Raw genomic sequence first — 26,905 nt, 5'->3', positions numbered from 1 at the left:
AGGATTTCCGGCGATGCGCTTTCAGTGGGAGGAGACGTTCCCGTCGACGACGAGGCGCCTACGGTGGCTTCGTAAATCTCAAGATGATATGCCGGCTCAGTCTCTCGGAGGTGCTCATAGGGGTAGGGTGTGCGTGTGTGCGTTCATAGGGATGAGTGTATGCGCGTGTATATGAGCGCTTGTGTCTGTACTGATGCTCAAAAAAAGTCGCTAAAAAAATGTTCCAACAAAAAACCTAACGCACATATTTCTCTTCTTTCTCTATGATTCGAGGCCATAGATTACTTTTCCCATTAGCTGAGTCCATCGTTGAAAGAAGACAAAACAAAATAGGGTTATAGACTCCCATGCCCTCACGCAAGCTGCCGCCCCCAGAATCCCATGGCTACGGCCGACTCTCCTACCCTCACGCATGCCGCCGCCGCTAGAAAATCAATCCCAGGGCTTCAACGGACTCCGGTTCTAACGAAAGCCGCCGCCATGTCCCCGTAGAGACTAGGCCTCCACTCCATGCATGGAGTCTACGGTCTCAGGTTCAGGCTATCGACCATGCGCCCACACCAAGATATCTTGCCATCATCCTGGCCTATATTGGATCTCTTATGGTGACATCTTCCTTTGGCTATTTTGATATAGGATAATCCTATCTACCAGGTTGTTGCATCTGTGCTGCCCTAAGAAATTGCTCGACCGAGTACAGGTCATGGCTGGGATGAACAAGGTACACAGCACCGGCTGCTCGCACCTTAGCTAGATGCAAGATTCCTTCAGATCTGCAAGTTCTCCCATAACATGAGATATACGCATGCTGCAGGTGAATCCGCGTACCCTTGAAATCAATGGCTGGAGGAGGCAGAGCGACCACGTATTCAATTTTTCATGACATGGGCTTCATCCTTCCTTGCAAATCACGGAACATGGAATATGGATTGCGAAGGACCTGAAAGAACCATGATGCTTGTTAGGTACATTGGTTTATCAATTTTTTGTTTCGTGCTTCAAATTTTTGGTTCTCATTTTTGGTTGTGTGATGCTAAGAATTGTCAAAGAATTACAGCAAACAGAAGAATCAATCATGGATGAAGACGAATAATGCTATACTCTAACAATCAAGGTAAGCTGCTGCAGTTTGCTCCTGGCAACAAGTTAATTACTACTAACAACATCAACACTCTACAGAAGATTTGTCTCACACCTCAGCTAGATGCTTGATTACCTTAGATTTTCCAGTTCTCCCGAGACAGATTGATGCATGCTGCAGGTATAGCTGCTCCTTATACACGCACATGTAATTGTGCTATGCTTCAATGCAGAGTCAGACTACTCAACTCACATGTAACATGTTTGTGCACAAACAAAAATTTCATGTCAAGTGCAAATCGGGTGTAATCAACCTGTTTATTTTGTCATGTGATAACTAAGTAACGGGGAAGAAAGAAGAAGAGTCATTAACAAAAAAAATGATCATTTGTGGGTAATAGATGGATATCTCGCTCCATTGAATTTTGTTGTCCAAACTTTTATTCTGATAGAACTCTAACGTTGTGCCCCGTTGCACACCGTGGCAAAGTATTGTTTCTCATGGTCTCACTCTTTTTCCCTAATGAAAACAACCTCACATCCTTACCTCCTCATATTCCTAACTGAATGGTAATAAAAACTTCCCTTAAAACACTCATGTCCATATCTCTTCACGTTTATTAGGTGAGGACGCATCGTCTCCATGCTCTCATGGAAGGCAAGCAAGACGATGGGGTAACTGCAGAGACCAATCGAGCCTCTGCTTGGGCTGACCATGCGTCCTCAACCTCAACACATACTTCCCCTTGCCATTTGCATACAGGAATCCGGAATTGATGACCAAGTACTCTATTGTTCTTCCTTGCACAGTTACATCTATTTTCTCCCTTATTAATATGATCGACCACTAAGCAGTAGAGATTGGTAGTCAGGACGCTCATAAAATTTTGATCAAATGAATACATCCGAGATAGGCATGTATGGCCGCCAGAAAAAAGGATGTCAGCAGCCCCCCAGCTACAGAAAAAAATAGGGACAAAGAATATCCCCGAGATTAGGAAGTTTGAATCAGTTTTGATATGTGTACGTTACAGCCACATGCAAACAAAATAGCATCAAAAAACCATATGGCTGTAACACATATGCCTTGGATGGTTGGATATGGCTACCGTATGACTATGACATGCAAACTGCTGATCTTCGAAACCATATGCCTTGGATGGTTGGATTGCTCTTGGGCACTGTTATTAATATATTAATTCTGGCAAGCTTATTATCGTCTTGGAGTTCTTGGTAGTGGCAACGCATGAGTGTGACAAGTTGACGGAAATGATATTTTAGAATAATAATGTAATAGGCCAGGACAAGTCATCTTCGAAAAGGTGTTATATGTCTATCTCTAGGCACTATGTTATTAGCCTCTAGCTTTGCTTTAGAAAAATCTGACAATCATCATGTAGGAGCTCTTAACTACAGAGGCGCTAGAGGATTACAATAGAGATTCCTCTTGAAGCTCATGTCATAATTAAGCCGGCAATAATTCTTAATACCCGCTTCAACTGTTGGAGTAAGATTACCATTTTAGCTAATCAACATCTATATAGAGATTTGATCATTTGGTATATGCTTCAGACTTATATAGAGATTCGATCATTTGAGATAGAGATTAGAGTTAATAATTTATGACAATATGTTCTTTTCCTTCGGTAGCCTAAAAAGTACAACACTAACCCAAGCTTTATAAATATTTGTTGTATGCCCATTAAAAATCAGAACGCCACTCGACACCTTTGATCTTCAAAAAGATGGGAAGAATAGTATAAACCAATGATGTTGGCCAAAGTCTCTAAAGTACGACCAAAACTATGTTTTAAAGGAAAAAAATTGTAGACCCAAGGGTGTACGCGAGTGGTGTAAGGTTAGCCGATTAAACCGCCTCTATCATAACACATTATTATCAACAGGGCAAGCTATTTATTTCGATATAAATTAGGGGTGTTTCTTTAAGGCGTGTACAACCATGATTCTTCCATAAAACCATGACATTTGTACGTATCGTTTTCCGATAGTTTCTTTGAAATTTCCAGTTTTATTCAAAGATTCTTTGATCACCCAGACATATGTGCACACAGAAGGAAATTTGAAGGTGCCCCAGTGAATTTGTAACATCGCATTTTCCAGATTTCACTGTTCATCCCAGTACGTGCATGCTGGAGGAAGTTCCAAGGTACACCTCTGAGTTGTAACTAGGTGTTTTCAGATTTTACTGTTCATCCTGGATGTATGTCCCTGTGGTCGGAAATTCAAAGATGTATTCATCAGCACACTTTCCTCGCAGAAACAAAATAGCTTTGATGCATGTGTCTCCAACTTATAGATTTTACGCATTCATGGAAGGATATCTAATTGTATTTCAGCATTCTGGCTTATATGTTGATTGCTAACGGAGAGGCTCTCTATTATGACAAGATTATTCGATCAACAGGAGGTCTATGGCTAAGATCATGCCTGATCTGCTCTCCATCGTTCCCTGAGCTATTCGGGGAAAAGAGAATTGATCAATGATATAAGTCTATTTCTACCGCAATACCTTAAGGTTCTTAACATTCTAGAGCAAATCAGAGACATCAACATCAGTACGGTGCATTCCCGATGCTTCGTCGTAGAGGTGCTGCTACGTGACAGGTATATGCATGTATGGTTTTACTCCTCCATCTATTTCTTCGTAATACAACATCCAGTCGCTTATCAACATCGGCAATGCAAAACAAGGTCGGGGAACTCTGTAGCTGGTCGGCATTGTATCCTCCTACATGAATAAGACCATGGTAACTGTCACATTTAATTCCATTTGTCATATTATATTTTGTGCAATATGTTTGTGCCTGCAGGTTGATGGTCCATTCACATAAGTTCTTTTCTCTATAAAAACAAGTGCAAGTTGTTGTCGTTCATTTCTCGGCAACATGTTCCTCTTTGGGCATTAGTAGTCAGCTGCAGTTGAACCAAATGGTGAGACAGTGAGATCCCTTGCTGTTGTTTCGTTTGATTATCAGATACTATATATACTACATAATTGTAATCCAGCCTAGGTTCTCAGTTAGCACAAATACATACGTCTCTCGAGGAAGTTGGGACATGTTCGAACTTTTCCATGTTTAGCTTTCATATGATTTATGCCAAGCTCTACCACCTTGATGTAATTCTACTACAGTTACGATTAACTGCATATGCATAGGCAGACATCTTTTCACAGCAACGAGAGTACCTATTGTCAAGAAATTAGTCAGCAGCTATGTAAGGGTTTGTCTACAAGCTAATCCATTTTTTGGTGACTTCATTTTTTTAGCAGATGATGCACAAGGTCCACACCGAGATGATCATTCTGATGGAAGAGTGAAGAATACCGATACAATTTATGTTTTACGAATATGCCTGTCGACACACAAGATGTTCCTGATATCTTTACTTGATTTGGATATGTTGACTGAGAAAAAGGATGGCTACAAGTGTATATGATACATTTATTTATATGATAATTAATTCCACCTCAACAATGGTGCTCTTTCAGTAGGTAATGCATAATCATGTTGAAGACCATCACAAGTTCAGAACCTTCACGTTCTCACTGTTCTTGTCCTGGAATGTCTCTATAGTGTTTGGTCATTATTTAGATCACTAATCTGATGTTGTTCATCTTTAGGGTACAAAGTTTGTTCTACAGTTACTCATCAACAGATTTTTCCAAGAGGATTCTCTCCTTCTGTACATTTCCTGACGAGATTCTGACATCTAACTCATTCAGTCATAGACTTTTCAAATTGCAGAGCACATGTCAAACTAGGACCAGCTCAAAAAACGATTGTAGTTACCATAGTATTTATTACTAGACGAATGAATTTAGTTCAGATGGATAATGGATGTGGCATATTATTTTTCCTTGAGCATACAAACTAATAAACTTCTCTAAAACAAACAAGTATTTTCTCCCAGCTTACTAATTTTATGTGTTCACCTACATCACCGTGAAGCACAGCTAGGTATGACACATTTATTATGTTGTTTTTTGCCACTTAGTACCTATTTTACTTATTGTGTACATTCCACACAGGTTCACCTAATTTAGATATCACAGGAACATGGCCATTATCTAAGCAGCTATATAGCCTTTTCTCAATTATTCAGTAAAAGATCTCTTCCAACCATTGGTTTTTAAAGAGGGTCAAAAGAGCTAAACTTTATGGAAACTGCATTCTCTCCACGGTTTAGGAACACACTTTATGGTGGTTCAATTGGAGTTTGCAATATTGATTCTGGCGGAAACTGAAAGAAGGAAAGCTACAGTGAGCATATTTGCTTTGTTTAGTAACATGGTTAATGAATGAACAATTTATACTACTTTATAAAATCTTACACGAAGGTTACGGACATATATTTGCTAATTTGTAAAAAATGTTGTATATGTATACATGCAAAATAGTGCATTGTTCTTTCGTTAAGACACTATCATGTGCAACTCGATCTTTTTCCTCAATTTCATCATATATTTTAAAAATGTTACATATTTATATTATTAAAAACACATTAGCTAGCTTCCTTGGTTCATTTATGTTTGTAAGTCATCTCTATATCTCTGATTTCTCATGTACCAATAAATTCATTGGGCTGACTGAGTTGGTCTTCACTCTTGGTCAAGTAGGCTTCAAATTTGAAGATATAGAAGACAATAGATGCTCTTCACTCTCGCAATTTTCTAAACGATATTGTTTCGAATATTTGATACATTGTGGAGCTAAAAAAGTCTTACGTTTGTAAATGTCACCGCATTTGGTTACAATTTTTCTATACAAAAATGAAATAATATGTTTTTGTTATTAAATTTTATAAAATTCTAGCCCGTGCATCGAGCGGGCCACTTTGCTAGTTGAGTGTGAAAAGCAAAATGCTAGGGTGGGCGAGGTACAGCAAGAGCTCCAGGAGCTCGGCAGGAAGTTCGAGTCCTTGGAGCGTGACTTCAAGACGAAGGAGTCTGAGCTTGCGAAGGCCCTTTTAAGCATGAAAGACGCCAAGGCCGAAGCCGAAAAGGCCCAGCAGGAAATCCAAGTGGCCAAGAAGATAGCGGCGGGTAAGACATTTTTTATGCAAAGCAAGCATGTGGAGGAGGCGTTTCTTTTACTTACCCGAATTCGGAGCTCCCCAGGGGCATTCGCAGATCTACCACGCACCATATTGGATGCCGCGGAGTTCTACCGTGCCGAAGAGGGGAGCTCAAAGGAAAAGATGTTCTGGTCCCAGTATGCTGGAGCCAAACACTCAACGCCTCTGAGTGACCAATTAAAGCAACTAGTTGAACTCCACAGGGCGGCAGAAGTGGCTATGAAGGATTTCATAGTCCTGATGTGGCCTGGTGAGCCCTTGCCCGCCAGCTACTTCGGCCTGATAAAGCGGATGGTGAGTGCCTGTCCGCGGCTGGAAGTGATCAAGCGATCCGTTTGCATTGAGGGTGTCCGCCGAGCCTTTGCCCGTGCGAAGGTGCATTCGGGCAAGCTGGATGCGAAGAAGCTGGTGAAGGATGGACCACCGGAGGGCAAGGCGCATCGCTATCCCGATAAATATTATGATGGCATTATGAAAGGCGCTCGCCTCGTGGCCGATGAATGTACAAAGGACACAATCTTTAAGTGAATGTACTCCTGTCGTTATTGTAATATAAAGACAGAGTTATTTGCACTATATAACACTTTGTTGATATAAAATATTACCTTCTGTGCGGCTGTTTATAAAATTCTGAATGTAGGCCAGTCGTCGGCTTCCACCCCCACGTAACTAGTACTGGAGTGTTCGTGCAAATCCCAGACACTCTTTATCCAAATATTTGGTCCCTGAAGGAGGTGTTTGGCGCAGCGAACAAGGCAATCGGACTATGCGGCTTTATAACTTTCACTTAGCCATAAAAGTCTATAATTTTAAATTTCGGCGAAGCCCCTAGAATTCGGAAAGCCGAATTGGGGCGCTATATACGCCTAAATCGGACGAGGCCGATTCCTCGCCTAAAGCGGAAAAATCTTTAAGGATTTTAAGACCTCTCGAACAGCGACCAGCTCTCGCCACATCATGCCGGTCAGTTTTCGGCTTTCTCTACTGAGGTGCTCGTCCGGAAGAACCGGGACACAATCGCAGTAGTTCTCTCTGCGCTACCTTAGCCGATACAACGAAACGTAAGGTACCAAAACAAGGGAGCCGGGCTAACCCAACTATTGACCCAAGACATGATTCGGAGCTGATGCATATAATGCTATAAGTTCGGGGTGCCACACTGTCGAAAGTGTTCGGACTTACCTTGCCATATTAAGGGGCGGCGTAAGAAGCCCCTGGCAAATTGAGCGTACCAAGGTGTACGTATGCAATAGTAAATGAACATTTATATGAAGAAAGTGCAGATAGGAATAATAAGCTGACGCTATGTATAATCTCCCATTGATGAATAATACGTCTAAGCGTATGTTTACAATGAATGCGTTAAGCAGAGGTAAATGGGACTATTTGACATGTCCTATCCAAGGGCGGGCCGCATGTAGGTATATAAAACAGGTATAACGATCGTGAATAGATTCCACCCGGGTATTCCCTTTGTGCGCAACGCCTTTTGCCTCCTTGGATTTCTCTCCTGTGGAAGTCCGACAATCCGGCTCTTCTGAAGAGGCTGCCCGAAAGCAGGGTCCTGAAAGATAAAGGGGGTTATTAAAGTATGTTGCGGCTGAACCGCACTGTTGACTGTGCCACTATTACGCCTCCGCCTATGTCCATGGTATTTTGAGTGCGTAATTGTGTACGCACGGCACGAATGCTGCCTTAATGAGGCTGGAGCGGAGGCCGGACTACTAGTCGCGCTCTTGGCGTGCCTTACGATCCTGTTGCGGGGTACTTCGGACTCGTTTGATGGTGTTCGGAGTTGTTGTCGCCGGATTGGTGGTTTGCCGGAGGAAGCTGCTTTGTACTTCTTCTGTGAGGGCTGCAGTATGCTCTTCTGTATGGAGAGAGCGGCCCATGTTTCGGTTGACTGTTATGACCCCGTGAGGTCCTGGCATCTTGAACTTAAGGTATGCATAGTATGGTACCGCATTGAATCAAGCGAATGCGGTTCGTCCAAGTAGTGCATGAGAGCCGCTACGGAAAGGGACGATGTCGAAGATTAACTCCTCGCTTCGGAAGTTATCCGGAGATAAGAAGACCACCTCCAGTGTTATGGAGCCCGTGCAACGGGCCTCTACCCCTGGAATTACACCTTTAAAGGTAGTTTTGGTGGGCTTGATCCTTGAAGGGTCAATGCCCATTTTGCGCACTGTGTCCTGATAAAGCAGGTTCAGGCTACTGCCACCGTCCATATGGACTCGTGTGAGGTGAAATCCGTCAATGATTGGGTCTAGAACCAATGCGGTCGAACCGCCATGATGGATGCTGGTAGGGTGATCCCTACGATCAAAGGTGATCGGACAGACTGACCATGGGTTAAATTTTGAGGCGACTGGCTCCATTGCATAGACGTCCCTCAGTGCTCGCTTTTGTTCCCGTTTGGGAATGTGGGTAGCGTAGATCATGTTGACCATTTTCACCTGGGGAGGAAATTTCTTCTGTGCTCCCGTGTTTGGACGCTGGGGCTCTTCGTCGTCCTCCCTGTGCAGCCCCTTGTCCTTGTTCTCGGCATTTTATCTTGCTGGCCTGCTTGAACACCCAGCGGTCTCTATTAGTGTAGTTTGCTGGCTTATCCGGGGTGCCGTGAATTTGGCACGAGCGATCAAGTATGCGTTCCAGACTGGACGGTCCCTGATTGTTTCTTTTGAACGACTTTTTTCGTTGACCGGATTTTGAGCCACTGAATCCGGTGTTGACTGATGTGTCTTCAATGTTGTCGCCATTGTTCCGACGCTTATGTCTGTTGGGTCGTGGCTTGCCGTTATTGTCGCGGACGTCTGAAGTGTCAGAGTTTATTGGCGTGGTGCTACTGCGAGCCAACCAGCTATCCTCGGCTGCGCAAAAGCGTGTCATGAGTGTCGTGAGGGCCGCCATGGATTTTGGTTTTCCCTAGCCGAGGTGCCGGGCGAGCCACTCGTCGCGGATATTATGCTTAAAGGCCGCCAGGGCTTCGGCGTCCAGACCGTCAACAATTTGGTTCTTTTTAGTTAGGAACCGAATTTTCTGGCTGACTCTCCGGGCTGTTGGGTAATGTGGCTCAAGTCATCAGCATCCTGCGGTCGCACGTATGTGCCCTGGAATTTGTCGAGGAAAGCGTCCTCCAGGTTTTCCCAACTGCCAACGGAATTTGCCGGCAGGCTATTTAGCCAATGTCGGGCTGGTCCTTTGAGCTTAAGGGGAAGATACTTTATGGCGTGTAGATCGTCACCGCGGGCCATGTGAATGTGGAGAAGTAAATCTTCGATCCATACTGCGGGGTCTATTGTGCCATCGTATGATTCAATGTTTATGGGTTTAAACCCTTCTAGGAATTCATGATCCATTACTTCATCAGTGAAGCAGAGGGGGTGTGGGGCGCCTCTGTGCTGGGCTATGTCGACGCAGTCCGACTAAGTCTGGTCGGTTGTGTTCGGCCCGGCCGGATTTATTGTTAGTGTATCCGGCATGACGGTCATCGTCATGTGCTGTGGCGTGCCCCCGTGATCCGTAGATAGATCTTGGTTGTCCTGCGTTGTTTTCCAATATGTCTCGCAGGTCCTGTGTATTGCTCCGGGCCGTAGTGAACTGGCGTTGGGGTGCGGGCTGGTATTCGGGCTGATATGCCTTTTTATGCCTGCCACGAGGTGGCCGGTCAGCCGTGTGGCGCTCGAGTCCATATTCCTAGGCTGCCAGGACTTCTGTCCATCTGTCTGTGAGCAGGTCTTGATCAGCTTGGAGCTGCTGGTGCTTCTTTTTCAGGCTCCTTGCAGTGGCCATAAGCCAGCGCTTGAAGCGCTCCTGCTCTACGGGGTCCTTAGGCACGCCGAACTCGTCGTCGCCGAGGCTAATCTCATCCTCGGAGAGGGGCATGTAGTTGTCCTCCTCCGGGTATCCGTCCGTTGCCTGTTCGTCTGGGCTGTCCTGCCCGTCTTCCTGTTCGGCCTGCTCGAAGGCAGGCTGCTCAGGGTTATATTCATCTTCGGCATCGTCCGGATTGTTTTCGTCTCCTGTGCCGGTATTGCTATGGCGGGGCTTGGAGCGGCGCTGACGACGCCCATGCTTTGCTTTCTTCCTTGAGTGGTTATCCTCCTTTGCCTCATCGCCATTGCTTTCTTTCGGAGTGTCCACCATATATATATATATATATCATATGAGGAGGTGGTTGTCCACTGCCCTGTGGGTGGTGGCTCATGTTCTTCTCCTACATCGTCGTCCATACCGTCGATGTATTCAGAGTCGAAATTAAGCACGTCGGTCAAATCATCGACCGTGGCTATGAAGTGGGTGGTCACTACTAGGGAAAACCTTATACACAGAAATTTAGCAACAGCGCGGGTCAAAAAAGGGCGCTAGTGCTAGATAGCAGTAGCGATTGAAGAAACACCGCGCTACAGATACAACCTTAGCAGTAGCGCGTGTAGTGGCAAAAGCGCTACTACTAGTATTCCCATTGCTAGAATGATAGGCTACGCATAGCAGTAGCGGGCTTGTAGGAAATGCCCTACCGCCAGGGAATAAGTAGCAGCGCGTTTCCTAGGAAGAGCGCTACTACTAACGGAAATAAAATAAGATGAAAAACAAATAGAAAAGTAAATGAAAATGAAAGAAATAGAAAAAGGAGAAAGGAAAAAATAAAATGTAAAGCAAAATAAATGAAAAGGCGAAAAAACGGAGGAAGGCATAGCAGCAACGTGTGTTTGTAAGAGGCGCTATAGCTAACGTAGCTGCAGCGCGTGTCCTAGACCCCCGCTATAGAAACAGAAAAGGAAATTAAAAAATGCAAGAAAGTTACATAGCTATAGCTGCACCGCGTAATGTAAAAACCGCTGTAGCTATCTTAGCTATAGCGCGTTTTACCAAACGCGCTACCGCTAAGTTTGACTTAACCAAAAAATCGTTTCCCCCGGCCACCACTTCTCCCCCAAATCCCTCAACCCACCCCGCGCGCCGCCGTCTCCCCGATTCGCCGTCGCCCCACTTCGCCGCCATCTCCTGCCGACGTCGACGCCACCAGAGCCGTACGCCGTCGACGCCACCGGAGCCGCCCCCCCAATGCCACGGAGCCGCGCGGCCTCGTCAACGCCATCGGAGCCACCGTCGACGCCACCGGATCCTTCCTCGCCACAACTGCCTCCCTCGCCATCACCGGAGACGCCCCTGCCTCCCCCGCCACCACTACCTCCGTCGCCACCACCGGAGCCATCCTCTATAAGCCCCCACCCCTCCTTTCTCTCTCATGCATAGGTTAGCTAGTTTAATTAGGTTAGTTATCTAGGTTAGGGCAAAATTTTAGTTAGGGCTTTGACAGAGAAGTAGTTAGGTTAACTAGTTTAATTAGGTTAATTATCTAGGTTAGTGCAAAAACTTAGTTAGGGCTTTGACAGAGAACTAGGTAGGTTAACTAGTTTAATTAGGTTAATTATCTAGGTTAATTAGTGCAAAAATTTATTTTGGGCTTTGACAAAGAACTAGCTGCGTTAACTTGTTTAATTAGGGTTAATTATCTAGGTAAACTAGATTAACTAACTAGGTTAAATTGTTAGGTTAATTAGGTTCGTTGGATTAACAAGCTAGGTTAAGTAGGTTGGCTAGGTTAGAGGAAAATTTTATTTTAGAGCATTAGGTCAGAAGGGTTAGAGAAATGGAGTTCCTTTGCAATTTAATTGGGTTCTGTCCTAGGCAAAGAAGGGTTAGAGATAATAATGTGTGTTTGTGTGAGAGAGAGGAATAGCTAGATCAACATAATTTGGGTTCTGTCCTAGGCAGACAAGTGTTTAGTGAGGTCATTTTGAAAGGTTTTTGATTTTTGAAAAGACCACTATTTTTCAAGGAAAATAATTTAGGCAAATTTTATTTTTCAGTGAAGTGGTCATGTTATATCTTTTCATTGAAGTTGTTCGATTGTGCCCAAGTGGCTTTGTTGTTTCCAGGGAATGATGCTGAGTGGCCTATGTTTTGTCGGAATGTTGATTCATTTCTGTTCCGGCAAATTTCAGGTTCTCGATTTGTCCACTTTTTAGCACAGGTCATGCCGAAATTTTCCGTGAATTTCGGCATGACTTGTGCTACAAACTAGGACTACTTTGTGTTTGCAAGTAATCGAGACTTGTATCGCTATTTTCGAGATTGATGACGAGAGGCCACTTTGTGTTGAATGATGATTATGATGATGACATGATTTGATGAGACTAATTGTATGTATATGCTATGATTACATTTGTATGTGTATGATATGCTAAAGATTATTGTATAAAGCCTATTCAAATACAAAACAAATATGCAGGAAAAAAAACTAATAAAACTAGTAGTAGCGAGGGGGAAAATTTTAGCAGTAGAGCTGCCTTACAAGTAGCGCTTTCCTGTAAACAGCGCTGCAGATAATATCAGTAGCGCCCTTTCCTAAAGCGCGCTACAACTATTCATGTATAGCAGTAGCGTGGGACAACAGGGGCTACTGCTATACGTTAGCTGTAGCGCCTTATTAGTAGCGCCGGCACCCGCGCTACTGAGTGGCCCAAAACTCGCGCTGCTGCTAGGCTTTTCCCTAGTAGTGGGTGGGTGGGCAACGAATTTCTTCGTCGCCTTCTTCCCACTTGAGCCGGACATAGTTCGGCCAAGAGTCTTCTGACAAAGAGAGAGACCTTAACGAGTTTAGCATATCGCCCAAGGGCGAGTGCTGGAAGATATCAGCAGTGGTGAACTTCATTACCAGAGCCCAGCCAGAATCGGTGGGCTCGGTGGTGCGCGGTCTGGGACCTACAGCCGGACACAAGTCCAGGGGTCCGGAGACACGGGCTTCCTTGGGGATGAAGTCCATGTTCGGCTCTAGCGCCGATGAGTGTGCAGCCTCTGGGGCGGGGTCCATCCGCCCGCCCTGGGACGACGCAGTCTACCCCGGATTTAGGTCAGGGGCTTCTGCAGGTGCGATATCCCGAGTATTGTCTGACAGCAGGTCTAAGCCGTGCTCATCGTGACCGTTCGGTGTTCCTGGCGTAGGCCCGAATCCGTCGAAGATCAAGTCTCCACAAATATCGGCCGTGTAGTTAAATTTCCGAACATGACCTGATGGCCGGGGGCGTAGCTGTCGATCTTCTCTAGATGGCCAAGCGAATTGGCCCGCAGTGCGAAGCCGCCGGACATGAAGATCTGTCCGGGGGGAAATGTCTCACCCTGGACCGCGTTGTTGTTGATGATTGAAGGGGACATCGAGCCTTGCAACGACGACACAGAGGAACTCTCAATGAAAGCACCAATGTCGGTGTCACAACCGGCGGATCTCGGGTAGGGGGTCCCGATCTATGCGTCTAAGGCCAATGGTAACACGAGGAAAGGGACACAATGTTTACCCAGGTTCGGGCCCTCTCGATGGAGGTAAAACCCTACTTCCTGCTTGATTGATCTTGATGATATGAGTATTACAAGAGTTGATCTACCACGAGATCATAGAGGCTAAACCCTAAGAGCTAACCTTTGATGATTATGATTGTTGTGATCGCCCCCATGCGGACTAAACACTCTGGTTTATATAGACACCAGAGGGGGCTAGGGTTGACACAGAGTCAGTTACAAAGAAGGAAATCTAATATCCGGATCACCAAGCTTGTCTTCCACGCAAAGGAGAGTCCCATCCGGTCACGGGACGACGTCTTGAGTCCTGTATCTTCATAGACAGTCCGGCCAAAGTATATAGTCCGGCTGTCCGGATACCCCCTAATCCAGGACTCCCTCAACGAGCTCCTGGACGCCAGCGACGTGGGGAGGTCAACTTGTTGGGCGCCATGGAGGAGGTGTGCTTGGGCAGGAGCACCATGGGAGAGACTATGGAGAGAGGAGGGAGAGTGAGGGAGAGAGGAGGGATTCGGCCGAGGATATGGGGACTTCACCTACCTTGTACTTAGTAGTAGCGAGGGGTATAAACCCACGCTACTACTATCAACTTAGTAGTAGCGCGGTAGTAGCGTGGGTTTATATCCCTCGCTAATACTATGGCAATGTCCCGGGGGGGAGCCACTTAGTAGTAGCGAGGGGGTTATAATCTGGCAAGCAACGTAAAACCGAATTGGAAAACATAGATTTATTCATCACATAAATCAATCTACTTTACAAAGTAGGAAGTATATGTTGCTACTCTCATACTAAGAACCACCATGCTATAGCTCGAACATGTTACAATCATTTATAGCTTATATCTGTCTTTGGGAAGAAATATATAGTAGTCGATGTTTCATTTGTACCATGAGAGTGTTTGTGCTGGATCCCGAAGTAACTGGTTGTGGTGAGAGAGATGGTTACTCGACCAAATGCATGTTATATTTCACATGAATATGAGAGGAGGCTGATAAGATCATCATAGCTCAAGAAAATTTAGCTTTACCCACATCAACATGTTTCTGATATTCATTCTTGTAGAGGTTTTTACACTGTACATTTCCTCCATGATCATGAACTAATTATGTGTTAGTTTTTGTATAAAAATAAGCATGCCCTAAATGTCGCTGAAATTGAAATAACACAAACATGTGAAAGCTTAGGTCTTGCAAAAGGTTGCACTCTTAGTTGCGTCCAAATACTCAAAGAATACCAACCAAAGATAATCACCAGATAATGCCATGACCATATTTTATGCTACTCATTAAAAGTGCCTACAATGAAAATATCGAATTTCTACTCTCTTTTTCCAATATTTGATAGACAGGTTTGTTTGTTCGCATCCTTTTGATTGACTTTTTTAGTGGTTAATTGCTCACACATTGAATCCCCCAAATATAATGCATAAATATTACCTATCAATGATTTATGAAACAAGTTTTCCTCGATTTTTTTATTTAAATCAATACAACTTGCAGTTCTGCCTTCTCCAATTGGTTAAAGTAATTGTAAACTTATAATTTATAAACAGTTTAAGTTGAAAGAAATGAACTTGTTGCCTAGAGATGAATGCGTATGCTGCACTCAAATCCCAATTCCAATAGAGGCTTTTTGCAACATGAGCTAGATCTGTTGGTCTAGTATTTATTCAGACATGTCATATAGTCGTGTGACTTTTCTTATCTCTGATGACCTTAGAGACCAAAACACCCCATATGTTAACATTGATGTGAACAGGATAAGTATGATTAAGCAACCAAGAACTCAAGAGCAGGGAATGAAGAAGTGCATGACCTATGCAAAGAACCATCTGTGTATTACATCTAGTGAAAGTCTACATTGATTGCTATGTACTCATGTAGTGTTAAAAACGCTCTTATATTATGGGACGGAGGGAGTATAAGTCAATGAAGTTATTTATTGAAGCACTCACACAATTGCCATCATTTGATGATATGCGATGTAGCTTGTCATCCGATTACGTGAGACAAAAAACAGAGTTAAAAATTTCTCATAATGTTTTAGCCATTAAAACACTAATACATGTATTATTCTAGTCACCAAAATACATGAGCTACTCAAATAAAGATTCAAAAGCCTCTCACTCTGAATATATTTTCCATATACAAAAATATATTCTGGTCCATTCCTTCCACCAACCAGGCTCTAACAGTACGATGGGTTTACAAAAATATTTTTAAATAGACCAAGTACAACACACAATAAATAATGTTGCAAAGAGCCTCAATTAAATTTATCTTTCCTTTTTGAGGGGTTAAATTTGTCTTGCTGAAAATGTAAGCAGCCAGCATTAGAAAAGATGCTTCATGCTAGTAGTACTCTTCTTATGCATGTTTTCTTTTGTCTTGTTGATCTTTTTTTTTTGAGAAAATTGTAGAGTCATCATCTGTAATCTTAGGGACGCAGGATCCTGTGTGGTACGGTTGTTGCATGCACCTAGCGATCTGTATCTCTATCTCTATCTCTCTTTCTGGCCATATGGGATTACTTGCTGCATGCACTGGATGAATTTTAGGGTTGATGTGACCACGTGCATGGGTTTTAGGCTTGATGTGACCACATGCATGGGAGTAGTAGATCATGTGTCTAGTTGCATAAGAATTGGTGGCCATTTTGTTCTCTTACTATTTGGTCTAGCCATGTTTTTTCTGCTTGCATGCGTACACCATGTTAGGTATTGATAAAAAAATTGAGAGTTTTTTTTGGGAGTTTAATGTAGCTGATTTTTCCTCGTTCTTTTGTATGTGTGCCGCCAATAGCCTTGACATATATTTCATGTTAGTGGTGCGCTAAGTTGTTGTCACAATTTAAAAGAAGATAATATACACTGATCAATTCACCATGAATTAGTACTACAGTGAGAAAAAGAAAAGGAGAAACGGAACAACTCACTTCAGAAGCCTTCAAGGTCCATCTTTTGAAGTGAGATGAGATCGAAAAATAGATGGTCAAATTCCTGAGAGGAGATAGCGGATGATACCGTGCTCGTGGTGGAGCTGGCGCTGGAGCACGGCGATGATTGGGGGTAGCCGCCAGACGTGTAGGCATCCTAGCCTCCCTGGTAGCGACCTCATAAGCGCGCTGCCGCACCACACTCTGGGTGACCTCGCGAGGCGCCACGACACACTCATGATGCTTCATGTAGGCGAAGTCCATTCTACGATCTCGTCGTCTCTTGAGGCCCTGATGCCGGGCGTGAGATCACAAAGACACACGACGCCTCCTTTGCATCTACAACATGCAATCCGGGAGCGTGAGGCAGCACACGGGGCGCCACGCCAGGGTGCATGGCCAAGAGTGAGCTGGACAGTTGTCGTATGCTCAGTTTCTCGCAGTTGCGCCGAGGTGGGCACATCTCACATGGGAAGCTAGGGGTGCCATATCGCGTCCGCTTCGACAGTAGCCTAGCCGAGGCGACATCTCCTCATGAATCATGATGCAGAGCCGACGGCTCCGATAGCATGAGCCGGTGCGGCACCTGCAGTCTGGCTGGGCGTGGGTCAAGGCGCATGCAACACGAGGCGACTGGCAGCCTGGCAGGTCGAGCACGAGGTACTCCTGTGCGGCATAGGATGGCGGGCTGCCGCAGCCGATATACCCCGGAGGTACGCAAGTGACTCATACCATCGTACTACGGGTTAAATTCTGTTCACACAAGCATATGAGTACTATTTGATAGATGTCAGACGTGTAAATTCAAATAAATTCAATAAATTTGGGCGATATTTGAATTTTTCGCTGGGTAACTGAAGGGCCGGTTTTTGACTGGTTTCAGAAAATCCTGGCCGAGAAAAAAAACCCTGGTTCGTACTGAAATCTCTAAAATGACTTATATATTTTAAAACATAGGATGTACTAAATTTGAGACACTTATTTTGAGATGGAGGGAGTACTATGGTAGTATTCATTGCCTTCGGTTGCAGTACCATCAGAGTATGCGATACATACACATTGCAGCTGGATATGGATGCTGTCTTGACCGCTGTTCTGCTAACTAACGTAAAGCCAAAAGAGGACACCGAGTTGTTTCATTGTTGATTTATCAGAATGCTGAAGACGTACCGTGCTGAACATGTCGAGGGAGACTTCAGTTCAGAGTTATGTTAATCAATATCTTTGTTTGCAGCCTAATACTAGTTTCTTGTTGTTTCTCCATTGCTCATGTCAGAATTCACTGGATTCACGGGACCCACACGCGTCTACCAACGCCGGACCTGTTCTTGTCTAGTAAAAGAGCAACCTGTCACTTACATAATTAAAGCTGCGGCTAGCGTTTACTAATTGATGAACGTACAATAATTCATGAGCCAAGGCTAGAGTGTCCAGGCCATCATTTCCTTGGACCCCGATGGGGTCCAGCAAAGCATACCCTCCAGGCAAAAATGATCCAGCAAAAGCTGCCTGACCACGGGGAAGATGAGATCACCATGATTTTGGGTTCCTCTAATATCTCATTGTATCAATCAGATGAAAATCTCAAGTACTTCTATTTTCTAGGCAAAAGGGGAAGCCTTAGCTTATATAGATAGGGAGATGGGTCATGCATGCTAAGCTCCTTCACATCTTTATTGCCAAGCCAAAGACATAGCATTTCCGTGACCATACATGCACGCATCGTGCGTGAGCATCTTGCAAAGAAACGCCAAATTGACATGTTGTCGGCTTTGTGCCAGTTGGGAGTCAGATTTTATCAATGCAGGGTCGACATTTTCGTAGTTTCCACGTGTTGTTGAAATCATTTTTTAGAATTTGAAACAATATAACCATGTGGATATCAAATCATGCAGAAAGATGGGGGATGCCAAATCATAATTCAGATCATTTGACTAGCTAGATGTTAATGATATCTTTTACGCGCACTAAAATTATCACAAGTACATCCTGTAGTTGCTAGATCGGTGGTTCTCTCCTCTCTAGCTCTATCTCTCGATGGTATGAACACACACACTGACGGAGAGTATTTGCGTTGCGTGCAACTTTTTGCAGCCTTTTCTGTTTCTTCGTTTTTATTCAGTCCAGTACAATGACCTGGATCTTAACTGAAAGGAGTAAAGCTAGCTGGCGACCAGGTATTCCAGACGTGCCATCCCACATCCACCTGAACGCAGCTACAATGGCGCTGCATGCACTAGTTTCGTGCCATCCCACGGAGTACATGCAGCGGCCAGGTCTAACTAACCTGAATCTACGCCAAGATGTGGACATACACACGTTGCTTGGACTCTTATTTTTAGCAGGAAACGAAACTACTAATGCTAATGATCGTGCTCAACAGGATTACTTGTACATCATTCACCCCCTTAAGCACGTACTGCAGCTTTGGTCTCCACCACGCCCAGCTTCAGTCTCATCTCGACGAACTTGACTCGTCCAAGCGCCTTGGTGAGCAAATCTGCAAGTTGTCCGTTAGTTCCAATGTGTTGAACATCAGTTTTTCCATCCTTGATGCATGACCTGATGTAGTGGCACTTTATGTCAATGTGTTTGCTACGATCATGATGCACCGGATTCTTGCTCAATGCAATGGCCGATTTGTTGTCAACCATCAGCATGAACTTTGAAGCATATCTTTACCGATGCGCTCCAAATCTAGGTCGTTGCAGGTCCTATTGGATCCAAATGTACATGATTTGAAGAACTCCCCAAAAACAACATCTTGCAAACCCTCCAACTCGTAGCTCTTCATGCCAGCACAGACTAGATTAGCAACCTCATATAATCTAGTGGTGACCAAAATCATACTTCCTTGAAGGGCATTTCTCAAAGGTATGCAAATTTTTTCCCACTTTGCACCACCATTTCTCAATGTATTACCCCACATGTCATCAAGAACAAGTAACGACTTCTTAGATTCCACGGAACAAGCCAGTTTTCTCATGAGATTGTTCAGATTATTAGATGTTCTATCTTGTTCCATCTGCTCCAGAATCTCTTTAATTAACCTCTCTGCGTCAAAATCATCAGAAACACAAGTCCAAATTATGTGGTCAAAGTGCTCCTTCACTTTTGCATCATCACAAATCTGTTGTGCAATAGTTGTTTTATCGACACCCCCCATATCAAATATGGGAAGCACACACAAGTCAGTTGCTCTTGCTTCATCATCGGTCCTCCCTCTCTTGCTTGTATGTACTCCTAACTTTTGCACCAAGTGTTTCACTTCTTTTTCACGGCCAAATATTTTTGCCACCTCGGAAAAAGCACCTTTTTCTGGCCTGATTAATTCGTCAAACTTCAATGGTGCTTTATGCATTCTGAAATCCTTCGACTGATAATGGATGTGATATAGGTCACCCTAGATTTACTTCACTTTGTTGAAGTGGTCACAATTATTGACACTTTTGAAGAACTGCTGAAAGGCAGCATGCATCTGTTCTTTGTAGGAATTTTAGTCTATTTTGGGCTAGCCCAATAATTAATTTCAGAAATTTCTACTAAATTCTAGAGGCCCACGCAGCCCATTCATGCAAGGCGACAGGTGGAATCAAAGTTTAGTCCCACATTGCTAGTTTGGTGGGAGTTGGACCTCCTTATAAGGGAGGTTGTTTCCCCACATGTATGAGCATGAGAACAAGAGAGACATTCACGCGCGCTCCTTCTCCGCCGCCCGCCTCGTCACGACGCGCCACGCCGCTTGTTGTGGAAATGAACTGATGTCTAAATTTTTTCCACGCACGATTGGTATACGACACAGAAGTTGAAAAGATTTTTGCTATAGTGGACACTGAATGTGAACGGCGCATCCCTTCGGCTGCTGGTTGTTTCACTTCTTCTCCCTCTCTCTCTCTGTTTCACCACCCGTCACTGCCCGTTCGCCTACTTCTTCTGTGCCTATAAAAGAGTGGTTACTCATCTCGAGAGAGACACAGCAGAACATCATCTTCCTCTCGCCACCGAGTTCCATCTCTGAGCTGCTCCTGCAATCTTCCCCATCCCAGCTTGCAGCGTGCACCGCAGGTCGGGACAGTAGGCCTTAGAAACCCCACCTCTTTGAGTCTTGTACGGGAGAAGGGTGATAAGGTTTTTGGGGAGCACTCTGCGCGACTACTTACTAGTTCATCACGGACGCTGACGACCACTTTCCCAACGACGACTTCTTCCCCGACGTCTTTTTGGGGAGCACTCTGCGCGACTACTGACTGGTTCATCACGGACGCCGACGACCACTTCCCAATGACGACTTCTTCCCCCAACGTCGACGACCTCTTTGACGACATGGCCGGCGAGGACGTCGACCCCAAGACCAATGCTTCTGCCACTGTTCCGCACGTTCTCATACTCTTTCTGTTTGAGATTCTGCACAGTTTCTTGCTCTAGTGTCTACTCTAGATATGTTCCGTTCTAGTTCATATATGCAGATGCCATTTACCTTCTCTCTGTCAGATTGTGTGACTTGTTTTACCCCTACTACAATAGTCATGTTTTATCTAGTATTTCTATTAATAAAATCATTTGGTAAATTGCTTATATTTCCAACATTCTTCACCTAAATTCTTGCTCTCGTCAAGCTTCAACCTGAGTGCATAATGTTTGAACTCATCAAGAAAGTCTTCAGCATCATAAACTGCATCCTTGATGTGCGGGAGAAGCTCAGCTGCTGGTTTCTTATGGCTCTGCCACTCAACACGCTCAATAAGGTTAAGCATCTTGGGCATAGTAGTCTGGAGCTTCCAAATGTCATTCTCCAAATGACGAAGTTGCTGGCTTTTAGCCAGAATCTGGTGTTGCACAACTGAATGGCCTTCACCCAGCAGCTGATGTCGGGCCGCAAGGATGCATGGTGTGACCCAGCCAAAAAAATCCCGACATGCATTGATGTCTGCAAATACACCAGCAGCTGCCTTGAATGTTTCCAAGGCCATGGCCATAAACAGCCCGAGCACTGCTGTGAACCTGTGATAAATACAAACAAAATTAAGATTAATAGTGAAGAGTTTCATGAGTACAACACTGAAACCTACTAGCAATTATCTCAAGTGAGGATAGATGCAATATGAACAGATTGTACCTTCACTCGCTTGTTGGACGATGGTTTGTACAAGCTGTTCTCTGTTAGAATGAGTCCGACCCAGGGATTTTATTCTGCCGAGAGAAGGTCAAAGAGACAGCCGCACTAGTTGTCTGACATGCCTTCTGCAATGACCTGGTGATTTCCCGTGCAGCCACCTAGTTAAAAGAATTTGATGTTAACTATAAGACATAAAACAATACATAAGAATTTGAATGGCCTAGATATGAAAGTTGTAAAATAGCCGAATGTCGAGTGCAACTTTCCTTTGCTTTCTTTCTTTCTTTATCTGAAGTTTATAGTTATATAAAGTGATTACAAATAATTCAAACCCATGAGTTAAATCTAATTAGCAAATAAAATTTTCAGTAAGCATCCCACAATCAGCTTTCTCATGTTGACTATTAAAGGTATGGTATCATCCAGACATCTAAAAGGCATTTTGAAAATATTTCTTACGAAATGAATGAAAAGCATTGTTGTTGTCCTTTTAAAGGCATTTTATCAAACAACATGCAGATCGCGGCAGGGTGCCAAGAACAACGAGCCGACGGATAGTGACCAATAAGGTTAGGTGTTTCTTTGTTCATGTCGGGTGTTTACTTATAAATCCACTCTCTTTAATTAAGGTTGACAATGAAAATGAAAAGAAAAAGGAAGGGAAAGCCGTGGCGCCTGGAACCAAACAGGTTGTATGCGGTTACTCTATTTCCTCTCCTCGAAACCTGCAAGCTGCGGCGCGGGCAGCTGCCGACCGGACTAGGCACTAGTACGTAGTAAGCAACTACTAATGATGTAGTACTTTACCTTTTGGTCGTCTCTGATCTTGTTGCTCCGGGAGATGGATGCAGGCGCAGGATTATGCTAAATTTCGTGTTTTGACCTTTCTCTCAAACTTGATCCAGATCTCACCCTAGTTTGCAATTTTTTTGAAATCTGACCCTTTTGATACCGTCAGAGTCCATGGCGGTAGGGTGCAACAGCCTACCGTCAGAGACCTTGGCGGTAGGAAACACACCTACCGCCAAACAGGCTAGCGGTAGGCTGTACACCCTACCGCCAAGGTGCCCGGCGATAGGTGCGAGCATGCACTGTGTTTCGTACTTAGATACAATTTTCGTTAGGTTGTGTAACTCTACCGCCAGGGACCTTGACGCCTTATACCAAACCACAATGGACCCTGGCGGTAGCAAAAGGGTCAGATCCCAAAAATTTTACAAGGCAGGGTTAAATCTGGACAAAGTTTTAGAAAAAGGTCAAAACATGAAATTTAGCCGCAGGATGAAGATGGCCGTCTGTGGGGCTTACAGAGTTCCTCCGTTCCTGTCCCAGTGAAGCGAAGCAGCTGAAGCTGATCGGCAGACGTAGCTCCATTTGAAGGAGAAGGGACCATCGCCGGATGTGTGGGCGTGGATGCCTATGGCGCAGCTCAGAGTTACCTATGTGACTAGTGTGGCGTACTCCCCTGGAACCTTCCTTGGAGCTCTCGCTAATTAACCAAGAGACATCGCAGCTGTCTAGAAGAAACAGAGAAATAACAAGCGAGGATATATGAGCGCGAGAAAAACCAGGTTATCACAAAATCAAATCTGGTGGCCAGGCGGGACTCTGTGACACAGAATAGAAAATGGACTAGATCCCCTTCTACAAATTGAGATTGATGACACAAAGGGATTGATAAAAAACATCGCAACACATGAACGAGAAAACCAGATGATGCACACACCACATTTGCGCCCTTCTTTCGCATTTCCCCAAACCCAGCGCTCCAACAGGCTAATCAAGTTCGCAACTCAGCCAAAAAAACAGGCCATGGCGAGGGATGTGGCTGATGAACGCATACAGCTAACAATTATGAATACTATGATTAGATTTGGTTTCCTCCAAATTCTCACTAAAGACAACTAAATTTTAGGTTAAGCCTATCTTAATGAGTTTGGGACCATATGGATGTGATACCCGGAATGAAAACGCATGTGTATATATAGATGAACCTGGGTGGAGTTGCATACAACGGCTGGGGTCTTTCTCATGCTTTCTACGTGGTTGTGATAAACTAGAAGCAGAATCAAAAGCATGATAGCTCAAGTTGGACATGGTTCCTTGATTGCAAACTCACTATTAGCATGAGCAAAATTTACTTGCTACACAGCGATCCGTGAGGGCTGGTTTTCCCAAGATATATATGTTTGTTAGAGGTAGGCACGTGAAATTTCCATGGGACATGAGGCCGAGGTTGAGTAGGATAAACCAAAATGATGCTGAAAGATGAAAGTTTATCCGACATCGGCTATACAGACAAGTGTGAGGGTCAAACTTAAGAAAAAGATTCATGACGACTAATGAAAGGAATTTTTTGGAATAACAGAGGTCTAGCAGACTTGGCTAAAAAAAAGGTTTTATTGCCCTCATCGAAACCGGCAAAGATAATTTCACCTCACAATTGCTAGGAACCTTATCCGGTGGAGTTAATTTTGACTGGCATTGTTTGCCTCCCAGAGGACGATCTGGTGGGATCTTATTGGGGGTCAAGTGTGAAACGTTAGAGGTGATTAATGTGGTGCGAGGAGATTTCGTTGCTAAATTCCGAGTGAGGTCGAAGTTGGATGGTTTTAGGTGGGCTGTAGGGGCTGTGTATGGCACAGCCCAACCTGAACTTAAACCAGACTTCCTAGCCGGTCTAGTTAGGATCAGCAGGGATGAAAGGCTGCCGATCTTAGTCGGAGGGGACTTCAACATTACTGGAGGAGCGAAGAGAAAAATAATAACAATTTTAATGGCCGATGGTCATTCATGTTTAATGCGATTATTGAGAGTCTCAATTTAAGAGCGACTGACCTTACGAGTAGACAGTTCACATGGGCAAATACGTTACCTAACCCGACTTATGAGAAGTTGGACAGAGTGATTGCTAGTGTGGATTGGAAACAAAAATACCCATTGGTATCAGTGCATGCCATGCAGCGAGCAATCTCAGACCACACACCCTTGTTAGTTGATTCGGGCGAAACGACTCATATAGGTAATAAAAATATTTTCTCTTCAAATTAATCTGGATTGAAAAGGAGAATTTTTTAGATATCAATGCAAGGGAATGGGATAAGCCTGTGAGTGGGCACTCCAATGTAGAACAATTGCAAAATAGGTTTAGACACCTTCGACAATTTTTAAGGGGTTGGGCCAGAAATGAGAGCGGGATTTATAAACAAGAAAAAGAAAGACTAATCCAATTGATTGGAGCCTTAGATCTGAAAGCGGAATCTAACCTGCTCAATGCGCCCGAGCAGGCCGCTAAATTTGAGGCCGAACAGAAACTTTGCGTCCTTCTTAGAGAAAAAGAAATGAAATGGGTCTTGCGTGCTAAGGTTCAAAAAGTAGTCCAAGGGGACGATAATACTAAATTTTTCCATATGATTGCAAATGGCAAACACAGGAAAAATAAAATCATCCAGCTCGAGCAGGATGAAGGGACTATGGTAGGACATGAGAAACTCAAGCTATACATTTCAAATTATTATAAACAGCTCTCTGGACCCCATATAGACAATGATGTGTCCCTTGATGAGCTTGTACTTGGGGATATTGCTCAGCACTAGTCAAATGAAAATGATATTTTATCTGCACCATTTTCTAAGGAAGAGGTGTCGATGCGATATTGCAAATGAAACCGAAAAAGGAACCATGACTAGATGGGTTCCCTGCGGAGTTTTATAAGAAATGTTGGCATATCATAAAGGAAGTCCTTTAACCGATGTTCCATGACCTTTTCCATAGCCACTTACAACTCTTTCACCTTAACTTTGGAACGATAAGGTTGCTGCCAAAGTAAGAAGAAGTAGTTCGTATTGAACAATTTAGACCAATAGGTCTTCTGAATGTGAGTTTCAAAATATTCACAAAAGTTGGCACTAATAGATTGACACATATTGCACACTCTATGATGCAACCGAGTCAGATGGCATTCATGCCTGGGAGACACATCCTGGAAGGGGTTGTTGTCTTACATGAAACTCTTCGTGAAATCCACTCGAAGAAACTTGATGGGGTGATCTTCAAGGTGGATTTTGAGAATGCATATGACAAGGTCAAATGACCATTCTTACAGCAGGCCATCCGAATGAAGGGGTTTGATGAAACCTGGAGGAGCTAGGTAGACTCCTTCACCCAAAAGGGCAGTGTTGGCATTAAGGTGAATGATGAAATAGGTCATTGTTTTCAAACTCACAAGGGATTAAGACAAGGATACCCAATGTCCCCAATTCTTTTTAATATTGTGGCTGATATGTTGGTCGTGCTTATAGGTAGGGCTAAGGAGAACGGCCAAGTAGGTGGACTTGTCCCTCATCTGGCTATATCGTTGAATTTTCCTATGATCCTACATGTAATTATTATGAGAGAGGAAAATATGGTTGTAGAATTTTTTATGTTACTAAATTACCTCTTCATGTTTAGTTTGCTATTGTCTCTTTCTTCTTCTTTGCATATGCTAGTTTTTGCTTGCTTTGATAATTTGTTTGCTTATAAAATGCCTATGCATAGGAAGTATGTTAGACTTAGATGTATTTGTCACGTGTTTTATGATGTTCTCTTCATGCTTCAATTCTTCTCTTTTTATGTGAGCATCATTGAAATTATCAATGCCTAGCTAAGGGCGTTAAACAATAGCGCTTGTTGGGAGGCAACCTAATTTTATTTTTGTTCTGTACTTTTTGTTCTTGTTTAGTACTCCCTCTATTCCTTTATATAGTGCGCATAATTTTTTTGCCGATATTCCAATATGTAGTGCGTATTAGCTACTTTGGACGCTTTTGGACAGAACTAGCACTACTAGGGAAAACCCTAGCAGTAGCACTTGTTTTGTGCTCACTAGTACCGCGGGTAGGCACGCTACTAATAAGGCGCTACAGCTATTGCTTAGCAGTAACGCGTGCCCGCACGCGCTACTGCTAGGATAAATAGCTGCAGCGTTTGTTCACTCCCACGCTACTGCTAATGTAACTACTTGCAGCGTGTTTTCTCTCCATCACTACTAGTATTCTTTTTTTATTTTTTTTATTTTTAGTGTATTTATGCGCCATCGTACAAATATTTCTACAATACCAGTTATGAGGTTTACATCATTATGTCCATAACAGTGTGTCAAATGAAGGTGGATTAGGTTCAAGTGGAGGCAATATGTGGTGCATATCAAAAGTATACTACTAATCCAAACTTGATCTACTTTGTACTAGTAGTACTTTCGATGTGCATCACATGTTGCCTCCACTTGAATCTAATCCGCCAGCACAAGCTATTTAATCATCATCATAGTCATTA

General features: G+C 43.8%; 1 pseudogene; it reads right to left on the bottom strand.

The window, feature by feature from the left end:
• Positions 1-18,881: 18,881 nt before the first annotated feature.
• On the bottom strand, positions 18,882-21,443 carry LOC119320605 (annotated as a pseudogene).
• Between the last annotated feature and the right edge of the window lie 5,462 nt (positions 21,444-26,905).

The sequence above is a fragment of the Triticum dicoccoides genome, chromosome 6B, assembly GCF_002162155.2.
Source record: "Triticum dicoccoides isolate Atlit2015 ecotype Zavitan chromosome 6B, WEW_v2.0, whole genome shotgun sequence".
NCBI lineage: Eukaryota > Viridiplantae > Streptophyta > Magnoliopsida > Poales > Poaceae > Triticum > Triticum dicoccoides.
This window is presented reverse-complemented; position numbering and strand designations above follow the sequence as displayed.